This window comes from Haemaphysalis longicornis, unplaced genomic scaffold, assembly GCF_048455015.1.
Source record: "Haemaphysalis longicornis isolate Haplotype H1 unplaced genomic scaffold, Haemaphysalis longicornis Haplotype H1 scaffold_2, whole genome shotgun sequence".
Lineage (NCBI taxonomy): Eukaryota > Metazoa > Arthropoda > Arachnida > Ixodida > Ixodidae > Haemaphysalis > Haemaphysalis longicornis.
This window is the reverse complement of record NW_027526295.1, coordinates 47780808-47797108: the sequence shown is the minus strand read 5'-3', so window position 1 is coordinate 47797108 and position 16301 is coordinate 47780808. Positions and strand designations below refer to the sequence as shown.

At 44.5% G+C, this 16301-nt stretch overlaps 2 non-coding genes across 2 annotated transcripts; both read left to right on the top strand.

The window, feature by feature from the left end:
• Positions 1–10991: 10991 nt before the first annotated feature.
• Trnar-ucu (transfer RNA arginine (anticodon UCU)) lies at positions 10992–11063 on the top strand. Its single transcript has one exon. It is a non-coding gene; the product is annotated as a tRNA-Arg (tRNA).
• Positions 11064–14371: 3308 nt separating this feature from the next.
• Positions 14372–14443, top strand: Trnar-ccu (transfer RNA arginine (anticodon CCU)). Its single transcript has one exon. It is a non-coding gene; the product is annotated as a tRNA-Arg (tRNA).
• The last annotated feature ends 1858 nt before the right edge of the window (positions 14444–16301 follow it).

Sequence of the window (16301 nt, the reverse complement as noted above, 5' to 3'; positions counted from 1 at the left end):
GAAAGCCATTATGAATGGCATATTGGCTTGTATTGTCACGTTCGCGCGATATTTGACGGTAAAGAAAATGGGCCCCAATGCAAAACGAATCCTTTAATATAGGCATCAAAAGAAGCCTGGAACACGTTGGAAAATATTCTTTTGAAGGTAAGTTGTGCTTTTTATGATCACATAGATGCACACAGGAAAACTATGTACAATTTCACGAGTAGACGGCGCCATCTTCTCGTGAAAGCATACGTTTTTCCTGTGCCTGTCTCTGTGACCATAAAAAGAGCAACTTAACTTCAAAAGCTTACGCCAATAAGCCCGACATAAAGCTTTGCAAAATAATACATGTGCTGATCACACACTCAGAGTATACTTTCTGTATATAGTGAGTCGCTTGTTTGCATCAATACTATCTGCCAGACGTGTTGTCACGTTGGCATTACTCTAGCGTGCAGACCAGCATTGCACAAGTAGACATGCTTCATCTTCACACGAAGGAATAAGACTCTACGAAAGATGAGCATGAAGACTAGCGTGACATGACAGCGCCCGTCCTGTCACGCTCATCTTTTGCGCAGTCTTTGTGCGCCAAGAATCAACTAGCCAGCAACAAAGTGTTTATCTTCCCTCTCGTTATATTTCGTATATACTGTATTACAGAGCCATAAACACATCAGCTTGTCAACATCAATTAAGGAGGAGGTGCTCAAGCAAGGAACAAGGTTTCGGGTGGAGACCGATCGTGGAACCAGAGGACTCTGAAGCTGGTGAGCTAACGAGGATTGGAGATGGGCCTGCCGATCCTGTGTACCAGAGGTTCCAGACAAGCGAGTTGGCTTGCAGACAACCGGGCTCGGTTCTACACCTGCCACACAGGGCGTGGTGCTGCCTGTGCTGCTTTGTCCGAGCAGTACATGCATTCGGGGGCCAATGCTCTGCTTCAACCTGGACCAACGATGACCCGCGGCACACATCGCTGAATCGTGCTTCTCGAGTTGGTGAGAGTATTTCCGTTTTTCTCTTCGCTTGAACTGGAGTTTGGGTACTGCCCGTTGACCCTTGTGTCCTTCTTTGGTGCTAATTTTCCCTTACACCGTTCACCATCGTAACTCATTCTGTTCCCTTCTCCCGAGTTCTGTGTCAACGTGTCACACTCCTGCAAGGTCAAGCGAATCTTCGCATCAACAAATAATTTTTCCCGAAAGGTTAGAGTGTCCACCACCATACACTTGGCTGTTTGGCATGGAAAGACCCAACATTTGAAACATGTCACGACAGCAGGTAAAATCTTGCAGTGCTGCAGATTTTCACCTACATGGCTGTCTGCGGTTATGCGGGAGTTGCAGGGATGTCGCGCCATCTTGTAGTAGCTTTCAGGGGGTATAAAATTTTCTTGTGCCTGCTTTGGACTGGCACTTGAGACTTCGAATTGCTTGTGCGCTTGACTTCTGTGTAAAATTGTCATTTCTTGCAACTGCTCCTGCCCTTACTTTTTGCCTTCACCTTTGGCTCTATCAGGTATGGCTGCTCTTAATCCTCAAGTCCTGTGGATGTCGATGCTCACGGGGTACTCTGCCTTTTTGGAGGTTTGTATTACACTTGTCTCTATCTCAGTTTTTTCAGTTCAGCTCATAACCGCCAGTTGCTGTCCTGAGATCGCATAAATATTGTTGATTTCAAATTAATTCCTAGTAACGGTTGGCTACTGTTATTGCACGAAGGCATCTTTGGATGTTTAAATGCTGACAAAATTGATAAAAATTGAAACTTGGTGTCACTTCTTTTTTATTCGCAGAGAGCTTGTGTCTGTTTTGTGCTTTTCGTTTACGTACCAAAGGCTTCACATTAAAGAAAAATCAAACCTTCATAATACTAATGGGTCATTCCGCGCGAAACGATCCGGCCCAAAAATCAGCCACCGCCAATTCCATTGAGAAAATTTTTCCTACTTGCCGATTAAGTGTAGAAGGTCTGCATGAAGTATTTTCGTTGAAAAACATTTTTACGTCGTTTATTGCTCCTTGAAATTTCTGAGCGCCGAAAATGTGGTAGCAGGTAATAAATTTTAAATAAAGAGTTAAACTATGTAGAATGACAAATATTTTAGAACATTTCGTTTGTATTTTTTTTTGATGTGAGACCATGACTGAAACCGTGTAAGAAATTTTAGCGTTGTATGAGCGAAGTAACAACGCAAGAAATGGCACTTTTTCAGGACTTTTTCGCAAAGGCACCATAAAGCTTGAGTTAGAATATTCCGGTAGTGCATTGATATGGTCCTTGAGTGTCTACTAAAAATAATTGAAGTCAAATAAAGGGCGTATTTTTTTAGGTAGAGCGCTTACAAAAATGCAAAAAAAAATGCTTTTTTGCCAAACTGAAGGCATAAAAAAGCACTAAGGTCCTCCAGGTGAAATTACATGACATGACTCATTATATACATCAGCCCTTTAGCTTCTAATTCAGAATATTTCTTTCAAATAAATTTTGCTTGGGCCGAGAAAAAAATTTTTGAAGTTCACGATGAGCCACACTTGTGTCCTCTGTGGTACTGTGTCCCCAACTCGGAACGCGTCCGTGCCACCGGCGTTTTTTGTGGCACGCATGTGCACACCTGGCTCTGCTAATTGAAGATGGTTTGTGTCGCTTGACATTACAAAAAACATACCGTAAACGGCAAACACTAGTCCACCACTTGTTATATTTGGGCTTTAGCACACTCACAGAAACACAGCGAGTGTTTTGTAGTTATCAGCGAGATTGACCTGCCTCTGTCTCATGCGGAGAGAGGAGCATCACAGAGTCATTTTCCCTGCCCACTGCACTTTACCTGGCCCAGAGAAATTCACCGCGGAATACCTCTCACTGCAAACATAAAATTTCTTGCCACTTGTTTATTTGGCCTTTCATTTTTTTTCCGACAGATGTAAAGTGCTTTACCAGTTGAATAGTCAGCATCAAAGAAAGCTGCGTAGTTCTTTTTTTTACCTGAATTTGTGAGGAACTTGAGTAGGACGCAATAGCAACACGAAGTGTTGACAGTGTAGCTTCTCTGAAGTGATGTAATTGTTGCGCTCCTTTGGCTGGTATTGTCGTTACGAATTGTGAACCACGTTGTGCCCTTGTTTCTTTTAGTTTTGAGTTTGCAACCCAGATTATTGTTATTACGTTAACGTTTTCAGCCTAGGCATACAGGTCCTTTCGGGTTTGAATGCGATCTTCAAAAGATCTCTGGAGACAACAAAATTTAGTTGAAAGAAATTGTCTAAACTAAAAGCTGAAGTGCTGATGCGTAAAGGAGCCATCTCAAGTAGTTTCACCTCGAGGGCCTTCGTGCTTTTTAGGTCTGAATTTTTGCAAAAACGCATTTTGTTGCATCTTTGTAAACCGATTGCCTAAAAAGTACGCTCTTTATTCAACTTAAATTATTTTTAGTAGACACCAAAGGACCATATCAACACAGGGTGGGAATATTGATGCCCAAGTTTTTGTGGTGCCTTTGTAAAAAATTTCTGAAAACGCGCCTTTTCTTGCATTTTTATTTCGCTAATACAACACCGAAAATTCTTACATGGTTTCAGTCATGGTCCTAAATCAAATGAGGATTGAAGCGGTATGTTCTAAAACATTTGTCATGCTACAGAGTTTCGCTCTTTATTTAAAAGTTTTCTACAACCACATTGTGCGCGTTTGCAGAAATTTTAAGGAGCCCTCAGACAACGGAGAATAAATTTGCGATGAATTTGCTGGGACGCTTCGCGTGGAATGACCCTAATGTGAAATGTTTGAGCAACATGACAAATAAATGTTTGCATCAGCTATCATGTGCCATTTATGCTTCCTAAATGGTAATAAAACTAATTAACTTTTTAAGAGTGAATAAAGCTAGGAAGTCTTAAGTTGATTGTACAGGCTGACTAGGAACATGTAATGCAGCAGTTTGTAAGAAATTATTTTGTGTACTGGATTTCATTAGCTTTGGATAAAATTCCAAACATATACAGCCCATTGTTATAAGCAAATGCGTATGAATGATAGTACAACTGTATCTACATGCTTTGTATTTCATTCAACTGTCATCAACTTATTCTTATAGAGAAAACTTCTGCAGTTATTTGATGTCCAGTGTGTTTTGGGATACTCAATAGCATTGTGCGTTGTCATCGTTAGTTACAAAGCTAATTGTACCAAATTTTTTAACTGATCAGGTTGGAGAGAGTAAATGCACCTTTTGTGGTTGTAATTACTTTTGTTTCTAAAAAAACACAATATTTGTATATTTCATCTTTCCTCGACGTTACATGAGATGCCCGTCATGTTTACCGACACATGCACAAACATATGAAATGATGGAGATTACAAGGGAGCAAACAGGAGACAAATCAGGAGAATCAGCGTCAACCGGAGCAACAACAGTGATCTTTGGCATGCCTAAGACGGTTGGCGAGAGAAGCAGTGTGTGAGAGGAAAGTTGATTTGACAAGAGCGAGTTTGCAAGACAAACCAGGTGTTGCTGCAGGTTCTTTTCAGAGGAGCCAATTGGAGAAAGGGAAGCCATGTGTCAATATCTTTTTTTGCATTTCAGAAAAGGCGTGGGGGAGGGTTTGGCGGTGCTAGATTGTGATGCTGCAGTACTTCAAGTGGTGCTTGGGGAGGCATTAATAAGGACATGGGTGGCACACGAAGTCCAGTGCTCTTATCACTACACGCCCAGATAGTGCGACAAAAAAAATTAACACGTCCAAGAGCAGTGCTTGCGACAATAAATGTTCTTGAGGGAAGTAAGCGGCTTACGAAGTGAACATCTGTGGGTTAAGAACATTAGGCTGATATTCTTGCAAGCGGGGCTCTTGGATGTGTTTTTTATATCACCCTTACTGTGCATGTCATACTGCGATAACATACTAGTCATTTGCTGTCGTACGTGCCTTCCTGATGATGTCCCCCAAAGCCTCACCGGAAGTCTTGCGGTGTAACTATCCAGTGCCTTCCGCTCCCCACCCCTTTTCCTCACTGAAGAGAGCTATTTCGGCACATGACTTCCCTTTCACCGACTGTCTGCTCTCAAAAGTACATCCAGCAACACCTGATATCTCTTCTGCTAAGTCACTCATGTCGGATGAAGTCTTCTTTCACACTTTGTGTCTGTCTCACCGAGGCAACGTGTCCCTTAATCAGGCATCCAGAAACTAACTGTAGTTTTCTGGGGTGATGCTGCTATATATTTGGTTTCCTAAAAAGTAGGTGTGTGTGTGCTTGGTATGTACAGACATAAAGCAGGTGAAGGAGTCCTGAAATACTATGAATATGTCGAAACCTTCATACAACAGCTGTAGAAACCCTAATGAGGATTTGAATATTCAGACAGATTTGATCAGTGGGCAAAGCTTCCTCAAGACAACATTAGACTAAAATAATGCCGAGCACGTCAAACACCAGTTCGGAAAAGTTTTTTGTTTTCCACACTCCGGTTTTGTGAGCAATGTAACCAACATAAATAAAAACATGCAAACCAGTCATTCTCTATAGCACAAAGGCAAAGGAGACTGGGCGAGGGTAAAATAGGGGAGAGAAGAAAATAAGGACTGGTCAGCCTTAAGAGCAGAAATTGACAAATGGAGCAATAGAAAGGCGGAAACTTGAAGGGAACAGTGCAACAACGCCTTCCCTGAGGGCTCAAATTTGTGCGAGGGGCAAAATATGGCCTACCGTCGAAACAAAATCTAAGTCAAATTATCAGGCTAGGTAGAAGTTCTTCCAGACGGAGCTCACTATGTGCGGTGTGGCTTCTGTCTTCACTTGCTTGCGTCAACTTTTGCTATGCATAAGGCACATCTGATATGTTTAATCTTTTTTGTGGGCCACAACACAGGAAGAACTAGTTTTTCTCCGTTCATTGACCAGGGCAGTAGTCTGAAGTGTTAAGTGTAGAAGCGAACATATGCCCAGAAAATGCTAGAAAAAACCTAAGAGGACGTGGTGGAGAAGCGCCAGCGTGCTAACTCTAATGTAGCATGGCCGGCAAAAGACTCTTGTCTGTCGACATTTTTATTACTAGCCCGTATTGCGTCTCTCGTGCCAAAGCCTCAGTGATATATTTGAAAATATTCTGTGTTGCTTGCGTATTTTTGGCTAAATAATGTATTTCCGTCTTGGAAGGGAGCCGAGTGAGTAACCAAAAGCTAGTTCTTTCAAACTAAACAAAGCTGTATTCAGTCTTTATGGACCCTTTACTGCATGTGTTATTGCTTGCTTGCTGCGGAAACAGTGCTGACGTTGTCATCTGTCTGCTTACAGCAATTCAGCGTTTTTCACAAACTTGTAATTTAGTTCAACTTCTGATACTGCTAAATGAAGGTAGTTTGGAAGTAGAGACCCAGATAATAAAGCAATTGTTAATACACCGTGAAAATATGAGGAACGTAGCAATTATCACATTGCATTTGTGAAGCTGGAGCCCTGTGTAGATTTTTCCTTATGGCCTCCTCTATACCCTTTTGTTGGTCCACCACATCTTATTCATTTCCATGTCACAGTGATATATATTTTTTTATCATTAGATGCAAGAGGGGTGGATACACTGTCCTGCGGCCTGTTTTGCTGAATGAAATTGGTGTAGAAGCCTTCAGAGAAGCACTGGTAGGTACAGCAATAATTACTTTTAATGAAATCACTTCGCAGGAGCTTTGGAAAAACTGAGTGTTGCTTGTTTGTGTGGTTTTAGAATTTTTAGAAAAAACGATTGTGTGAGCGAAATTGCCTAAATTTCTTGGAATCGTTTCCAGTCTTCAAAAATCATCCATCGATTTCTCTATAATCTCGCGCCGAATAATCTTCCGAAAAACAAACTCCAAAAAGCAGACAAAAAAGGCATATTGTGAGCTACTAGCTACCAACCTTCAAAACAACTACCTGGATTGTTAACCCCGTCACCACAGCGACACCGTGACATGCCTCCTAAATTTCCCATGCGAACCCTGGCATCAATGAATATCTTGATGTGTGGGTGGGTTTTGTATTTTTAAGCTATTTTGGCAGTGATAACGCTCGTTTCTCACGAAATGGTCCTCCAGATCGGCCTAGTCATGCTAATACTACAAGCAATTAGGTTAAAACTCCGTTATTCAACTAAAAAAAGGCTCTCACACAGTTGCGATTTCAAAACTTCAGCCAACGTAGTCATGAATAAAATGAGGCACTAGAAACACAGTTGTCTTTAGAAACAGTTTCTAAGAAAAATAGCTTGGTTGAATTTGTCTCATGGCAGCTGATAAAAGCTAGAGTTCAAAGGTGATTCTTTATCTGTGAACGAAACGATGCTTCCCACTACTAAAACCTGTTCCGAACATCAAAACGCTCGAGACGGTCTGAAAATCCAGAAGCTGCCGTATGCATTGCGATGCTCGCTAAGTTCTGGCAGCCTTGATGCCAATGTAGCATAAGAGGGTTTCCCAGCAGTTACCCACTTATGACAGGCTGTAGACCTTGGCGTCACGCCTGGGGGTTAAAAAGAAGGTCCCCTTCTTCCCGTGTAGTCTGAGTGGCGCTGGCTACCACCCTCAAGCGTCAGATACATTTGTAGTAAATATAAATACCCCAGAAAGCAAAGGAGAATACAGTCGCCCAGATAGCCGAATTGGTAAGGCATTCGAGATCTAATCGAAAGGCGTGGGTTCGGTCCCAACTCTGGGCGCGTGTTTTTCTTTCTTTCTTTCTCACGCAATTATTAATAAAATAAGAAATAATGTAACGCCACTAACGGTAATAAATCGTCTAACTGTTCCCCTACGCCTTCTTTGGCGTTGTAGACTGCCGGCACTTCTTTCTGTATTTCCTAACGAGCCCCTCATTTTCCAAACCTTATTATCTTGCGAAAGCTTAACGAGGGCCTCGGTTCTGGCAGCCTTGATGCCAAGGTAGCATAAGTGGGTTTCCCGCCAGTTACCCGCTTATGACAGGCTGTAGACCTTCGCGTCACGCCCAGGGGGTTAACAAGAAGGTCCCCTTCTCCCCGTGTAGTCTGAGTGGCGCTGGCTACCACCCTCAAGCGTCAGATACAGTTGTAGTAAATATCAATACCCCAGAAAGCGAAGGAGAACACAGTCGCCCAGATAGCCGAGTTGGTAAGGCATTCGAGATCTAATTGAAAGGCGTGGGTTCGGTCTCCACTCTGGGCGCGTGTTTTTCATTCTTTCTTTCTCACGTAATTAATATTAAAATAAAAAGTAATGTAACGTCACTAACGGTAATAAATCGTCTAACTGTTCCCCTATGCCTTCTTTGGCGTTTTAGACTGCCGGCATTTCTTTCTGTATTTCGTAACGAGCCCCTCATTTTCCAAACCATATTATCTTGCGAAAGCTTAACGAGGGCCTCGGTTCTGGCAGCCTTGATGCCAAGGTAGCATAAGAGGGTTTCCCGCCAGTTACCCGCTTATGACAGGCTGTAGACCTTCGCGTCACGCCCCGGGGGTTAAAAAGAAGGTCCCCTTCTCCCCGTGTAGTCTGAGTAGCGCTGGCTACCACTATCAAGCGTCAGATACAGTTGTAGTAAATATAAATACCCCAGAATGCGAAGGAGAACACAGTCGCCCACATAGCCGAATTGGTAAGGCATTCGAAATCTAATCGAAAGGCGTGGGTTCGGTCCCCACTCTGGGCGCGTGTTTTTCTTTCTTTCTTTCTCACGTAATAATTAATAAAATAAAAATTATGTAACGTCACTAATGCTAATAAATCATCTATCTGTTCCCCTATGCCTTCTTTGGCATTGTAGACTGCCGGTATTTCTTTCTGTATTTCCTAACGAGCCCCTCATTTTCCAAACCATATTATCTTGCGAAAGTTAACGAGGGCCTCGGTTCTGGCAGCCTTGATGCCAAGGTAGCATAAGAGGGTTTCCCGCCAGTTACCCGCTTATGACAGGCTGTAGACTTTCGCGTCACGCCCCGGGGGTTAAAAAGAAGGTCCCCTTCTCCCCGTGTAGTCTGAGTGGCGCTGGCTACCACTCTCAAGCGTCAGATACAGTTGTAGTAAATATAAATACCCCAGAAAGACAAGGAGAACACAGTCGCCCCGATAGCCCAATTGGTAAGGCATTCGAGATCTAATCGAAAGGCGTGGGTTCGGTCACCACTCTGGGCGCGTTTTTTTTTTTCTTTCTTTCTCACGTAATTAATAATAAAATAAAAATAATGTAACGTCACTAACGGTAATAAATCGTCTAACTGTTCCCCTACGCCTTCTTTGGCGTTGTAGACTGCCGGCATTTCTTTCTGTATTTCCTAACGAGCCCCTCATTTTCCAAACCATATTATCTTGCGAAAGCTTAACGAGGGCCTCGGTTCTGGCAGCCTTGATGCCAATGTATCATAAGAGGATTTCCCGCCAGTTAACCGCTTATGACAGGCTGTAGACCTTCGTGTCACGCCTGGGGGTTAAAAAGAAGGTCCGCTTCTTCCCGTGTAGTCTGAGTGGCGCTGGCTACCACCCTCAAGCGTCAGATACAGTTGTAGGAAATATAAATACCCCAGAAAGCGAAGGAGAACACAGTCGCCCAGATAGCCCAATTGGTAAGGCAATCGAGATCTAATCGAAAGGCGTGGGTTCGGTCCCCACTCTGGGCGCGTGTTTTTCTTTCTTTCTTTCTCACGTAATTAATAATAAAATAAAAATAATGTAACGTCACTAACGGTAATAAATCGTCTAACTTCCCCTATGCCTTCTTTGGCGTTGTAGACTGCCGGCATTTCTTTCTGTATTTCCTAACGAGCGCCTCATTTTCCAAACCATATTATCTTGCGAAAGCTTAACGAGGGCCTCGGTTCTGGCAGCCTTGATGCCAAGGTAGCATAAGAGGGTTTCCCGCCAGTTACCCGCTTATGACAGGCTGTAGACCTTCGCGTCCCGCCCCGGGTGTTTAAAAGAAGGTCTCCTTCTCCCCGTGTAGTCTGAGTGGCGCTGGCTACCACCCTCAAGCGTCAGATACAGTTGCAGTAAATACAAATACCCCAGAAAGCGAAGGAGAACACAGTCGCCCAGATAGCCGAATTGGTAAGGCATTCGAGATCTAATCGAAAGGCGTGGGTCCGTCCCCACTCTGGGCGCGTGTTTTTCTTTCTTTCTTTCTTACGTAATTAATAATAAAATAAAAAAAATGTAACGTCACTAACGGTAATAAATCGTCTAACTGTTCCCCTATGCCTTCTTTGGCGTTGTAGACTGCCGGCATTTCTTTCTGTATTTCCTAACGAGCCCGTCATTTTCCAAACCATATTATCTTGCGAAAGCTTAACGAGGGCCTCGGTTCTGGCAGCCTTGATGCCAAGGAAGCATAAGAGGGTTTCCCACCAGTTACCCACTTATGACAGGCTGTAGACCTTCGCGTCACGCCCCGGGGGTTAAAAAGAAGGTCCCCTTCTCCCCGTGTAGTCTGAGTGGCGCTGGCTACCCCCCTGGAGCGTCAGATACATTTGTAGTAAATATAAATACCCCAGAAAGCAAAGGAGAATACAGTCGCCCAGATAGCCGAATTGGTAAGGCATTCGAGATCTAATCGAAAGGCGTGGGTTCGGTCCCAACTCTGGGCGCGTGTTTTTCTTTCTTTCTTTCTCACCTAATTATTAATAAAATAAGAAATAATGTAACGTCACAAACGGTAATAAATCGTCTAACGGTTCCCCTACGCCTTCTTTGGCGTTGTAGACTGCCGGCATTTCTTTCTGTATTTCCTAACGAGCCCCTCATTTTCCAAACCATATTATCTTGCGAAAGCTTAACGAGGGCCTCGGTTCTGGCAGCCTTGATGCCAAGGAAGCATAAGAGGGTTTCCCACCAGTTACCCGCTTATGACAGGCTGTAGACCTTCTCGTCACGCCCCGGGGGTTAAAAAGAAGGTCCCCTTCTCCCCGTGTAGTCTGAGTTGCGCTGGCTACCACCCTCAAGCGTCAGATACAGTTGTAGTAAATATAAATACCCCAGAAAGCGAAGGAGAACACAGGCGCCCAGATAGCCCAATTGGTAAGGCATTCGAGTTCTAATCGAAAGGTGTGGGTTCGGTCCCCACTCTGGGCGCGTGTTTTTCTTTCTTTCTTTCTCACGTAATTAATAATAAAATAAAAAATAATGTAACGTCACTAATGGTAATAAATCGTCTAACTGTTCCCCTATGCCTTCTTTGGTGTTGTAGACTGCCGGCATTTCTTTCTGTATTTCCTAACGAGCCCCTCAATTTCCAAACCATATTACCTTGCGAAAGCTTAACGAGGGCCTCGGTTCTGGCAGCCTTGATGCCACGGAAGCATAAGAGGGTTTCCCACCAGTTACCCGCTTATGACAGGCTGTAGACCTTCTCGTCACGCCCCGGGGGTAAAAAGAAGGTCCCCTTCTCCCCGTGAAGTCTGAGTGGCGCTGGCTACCACCCTCAAGCGTCAGATACAGTTGTAGTAAATATAAATACCCCTGAAAGCGAAGGAGAACACAGTCGCCCAGATAGCCCAATTGGTAAGGCATTCGAGATCTAATCGAAAGGCGTGGGTTCGGTCCCCACTCTGGGCGCGTGTTTTTCTTTCTTTCTTTCTCACGTAATTATAATAAAATAAAAAATAATGTAACGTCACTAACGGTAATAAATCGTCTAACTGTTCCCCTATGCCTTCTTTGGCGTTGTAGACGGCAGGCATTTCTTTCTGTATTTCCTAACGAGCCCCTCATTTTCCAAACCATATTATATTGCGAAAGCCTAACGAGGGCCTCGGTTCTGGCAGCCTTGATGCCAATGTAGCATAAGAGGGTTTCCCGCCAGTTACCCGCTTATGACAGGCTGTAGACCTTCGCGTCACGCCTGGGGGTTAAAAAGAAGGTTCCCTTCTTCCCGTGTAGTCTGCGTGGCGCTGGCTACCACCCTCAAGCGTCAGATACATTTGTAGTAAATATAAATACCCCAGAAAGCAAAGGAGAATACAGTCGCCCAGATAGCCGAATTGGTAAGGCATTCGAGATCTAATCGAAAGGCGTGGGTTCGGTCCCATCTCTGGGCGCGTGTTTTTCTTTCTTTCTTTCTCACGTAATTATTAATAAAATAAGAAATAATGTAACGTCACAAACGGTAATAAATCGTCTAACTGTTCCCCTACGCCTTCTTTGGCGTTGTAGACTGCCGACATTTCTTTCTGTATTTCCTAACGAGCCCCTCATTTTCCAAACCATATTATCTTGTGAAAGCTTAATGAGGGCCTCGGTTCTGGCAGCCTTGATGCCAAGGTAGCATAAGAGGGGTTCCCGCCAGTTACCCGCTTATGACAGGCTGTAGACCTTCGCGTCACGCCCCGGGGGTTAAAAAGAAGGTCCCCTTCTCCCCGTGTAGTCTGAGTGGCGCTGGCTACCACCCTCAAGCGTCAGATACAGTTGTAGTAAATATAAATACCCCAGAAAGCGAAGGAGAACACAGTCGCCCAGATAGCCGAATTGGTAAGGCATTCGAGATCTAATCGAAAGGCGTGGGTTCGGTCCCCACTCTGGGCGCGTGTTTTTCTTTCTTTCTTTCTCACGTAATTAATATTAAAATAAAAAATAATGTAACGTCACTAACGGTAATAAATCTTCTAACTGTTCCCCTATGCCTTCTTTGGCGTTGTAGACTGCCGGCATTTCTTTCTGTATTTCCTAACGAGCCCCTCAATTTCCAAACCATATTACCTTGCGAAAGCTTAACGAGGGCCTCGGTTCTGGCAGCCTTGATGCCAAGGTAGCATAAGAGGGTTTCCCGCCAGTTACCCGCTTATTACAGGCTGTAGACTTTCGCGTCACGCCCCGGGGGTTAAAAAGAAGGTCCCCTTCTCCCCGTGTAGTCTGAGTGGCGCTGGCTACCACTCTCAAGCGTCAGATACAGTTGTAGTAAATATAAATACCCCAGAAAGCGAAGGAGAACACAGTCGCCCAGATAGCCGAATTGGTAAGGCATTCGAGATCTAATCGAAAGGCGTGGGTTCGGTCCCACTCTGGGCGCGTGTTTTTCTTTCTTTTTTTCTCACGTAATTAATAATAAAATAAAAAATAATGTACCGTCACTAACGGTAAAAAATCGTCTAACTGTTCCCCTATGCCTTCTTTGGCGTTGTAGACTGCCGACATTTCTTTCTGTATTTCCTAACAAGCACCTCATTTTCCAAACCATATTCTCTTCCGAAAGCTTAACGAGGGCCTCGGTTCTGGCAGCCTTGATGCCAAGGTAGCATAAGAGGGTTTCCCGCCAGTTACCCGCTTATGACAGGCTGTAGACCTTCGCGTCCCGCCCCGGGTGTTTAAAAGAAGGTCTCCTTCTCCCTGTGTAGTCTGAGTGGCGCTGGCTACCACCCTCAAGCGTCAGATACAGTTGTAGTAAATATAAATACCCCAGAAAGCGAAGGAGAACACAGTCGCCCTGATAGCCGAATTGGTAAGGCATTCGACATCTAATGGAAAGGCGTGGGTTCGGTCGCCACTCTGGGCGCGTGTTTTTCTTTCTTTTTTTCTCACGTAATTAATATAAAATAAAAATAATGTAACGTCACTAATGGTAATAAATCGTCTAACTGTTCTCCTATGCCTTCTTTGGCGTTGTAGACTGCCGGCATTTCTTTCTGTCTTTCCTAACGAGCCCCTCATTTTCCAAACCATATTATCTTGCGAAAGCTTAACGAGGACCTCGGTTCTGGCAGCCTTGATGCCAAGGTAGCATAAGAGGGTTTCCCGCCAGTTACCCGCTTATGACAGGCTGTAGACCTTCGCGTCCCGCCCCGGGTGTTTAAAAGAAGGTCTCCTTCTCCCCGTGTAGTCTGAGTGGCGCTGGCTACCACCCTCAAGCGTCAGATACAGTTGCAGTAAATACAAATACCCCAGAAAGCGAAGGAGAACACAGTCGCCCAGATAGCCGAATTGGTAAGGCATTCGAGATCTAATCGAAAGGCGTGGGTCCGTCCCCACTCTGGGCGCGTGTTTTTCTTTCTTTCTTTCTCACGTAATTAATAATAAAATAAAAAATAATGTAACGTCACTAACGGTAATAAATCGTCTAACTGTTCCCCTATGCCTTCTTTGGCGTTGTAGACTGCCGGCATTTCTTTTTGTATTTTTAACGAGCCCGTCATTTTCCAAACCATATTATCTTGCGAAAGCTTAACGAGGCCCTCGGTTCTGGCAGCCTTGATGCCAAGGAAGCATAAGAGGGTTTCCCACCAGTTACCCGCTTATGACAGGCTGTAGACCTTCGCGTCACGCCCCGGGGGTTAAAAAGAAGGTCCCCTTCACCCCGTGTAGTCTGAGTGGCGCTGGCTACCACCCTCAAGCGTCAGATACATTTGTAGTAAATATAAATACCCCAGAAAGCGAAGGAGAACACAGTCGCCCAGATAGCCCAATTGGTAAGGCATTCGAGACCTAATCAAAAGGCGTGGGTTCGGTCCCCACTCTGGGCGCGTGTTTTTCTTTCTTTCTTTCTCACGTAATAATTAATAAAATAAAAATTATGTAACGTCACTAATGCTAATAAATCGTCTATCGGTTCCCCTATGCCTTCTTTGGCGTTGTAGACTGCCGGTATTTCTTTCTGTATTTCCTAACGAGCCCCTCATTTTCCAAACCATATTATCTTGCGAAAGTTAACGAGGGCCTCGGTTCTGGCAGCCTTGATGCCAAGGTAGCATAAGAGGGTTTCCCGCCAGTTACCCGCTTATGACAGGCTGTAGACTTTCGCGTCACGCCCCGGGGGTTAAAAAGAAGGTCCCCTTCTCCCCGTGTAGTCTGAGTGGCGCTGGCTACCACTCTCAAGCGTCAGATACAGTTGTAGTAAATATAAATACCCCAGAAAGCGAAGGAGAACACAGTCGCCCAGATAGCCGAATTGGTAAGGCATTCGAGATCTAATCGAAAGGCGTGGGTTCGGTCCCACTCTGGGCGCGTGTTTTTCTTTCTTTTTTTCTCACGTAATTAATAATAAAATAAAAAATAATGTACCGTCACTAACGGTAAAAAATCGTCTAACTGTTCCCCTATGCCTTCTTTGGCGTTGTAGACTGCCGAAATTTCTTTCTGTATTTCCTAACAAGCACCTCATTTTCCAAACCATATTCTCTTCCGAAAGCTTAACGAGGGCCTCGGTTCTGGCAGCCTTGATGCCAAGGTAGCATAAGAGGGTTTCCCGCCAGTTACCCGCTTATGACAGGCTGTAGACCTTCGCGTCCCGCCCCGGGTGTTTAAAAGAAGGTCTCCTTCTCCCTGTGTAGTCTGAGTGGCGCTGGCTACCACCCTCAAGCGTCAGATACAGTTGTAGTAAATATAAATACCCCAGAAAGCGAAGGAGAACACAGTCGCCCTGATAGCCGAATTGGTAAGGCATTCGACATCTAATGGAAAGGCGTGGGTTCGGTCGCCACTCTGGGCGCGTGTTTTTCTTTCTTTTTTTCTCACGTAATTAATATTAAAATAAAAATAATGTAACGTCACTAATGGTAATAAATCGTCTAACTGTTCTCCTATGCCTTCTTTGGCGTTGTAGACTGCCGGCATTTCTTTCTGTCTTTCCTAACGAGCCCCTCATTTTCCAAACCATATTATCTTGCGAAAGCTTAACGAGGACCTCGGTTCTCGCAGCCTTGATGCCAAGGTAGCATAAGAGGGTTTCCCGCCAGTTACCCGCTTATGACAGGCTGTAGACCTTCGCGTCCCGCCCCGGGTGTTTAAAAGAAGGTCTCCTTCTCCCCGTGTAGTCTGAGTGGCGCTGGCTACCACCCTCAAGCGTCAGATACAGTTGCAGTAAATACAAATACCCCAGAAAGCGAAGGAGAACACAGTCGCCCAGATAGCCGAATTGGTAAGGCATTCGAGGTCTAATCGAAAGGCGTGGGTCCGTCCCCACTCTGGGCGCGTGTTTTTCTTTCTTTCTTTCTCACGTAATTAATAATAAAATAAAAAATAATGTAACGTCACTAACCGTAATAAATCGTCTAACTGTTCCCCTATGCCTTCTTTGGCGTTGTAGACTGCCGGCATTTCTTTTTGTATTTCTAACGAGCCCGTCATTTTCCAAACCATATTATCTTGCGAAAGCTTAACTAGGCCCTCGGTTCTGGCAGCCTTGATGCCAAGGAAGCATAAGAGGGTTTCCCACCAGTTACCCGCTTATGACAGGCTGTAGACCTTCGCGTCACGCCCCGGGGGTTAAAAAGAAGGTCCCCTTCACCCCGTGTAGTCTGAGTGGCGCTGGCTACCACCCTCAAGCGTCAGATACATTTGTAGTAAATTTAAATACCCCAGAAAGCGAAGGAGAACACAGTC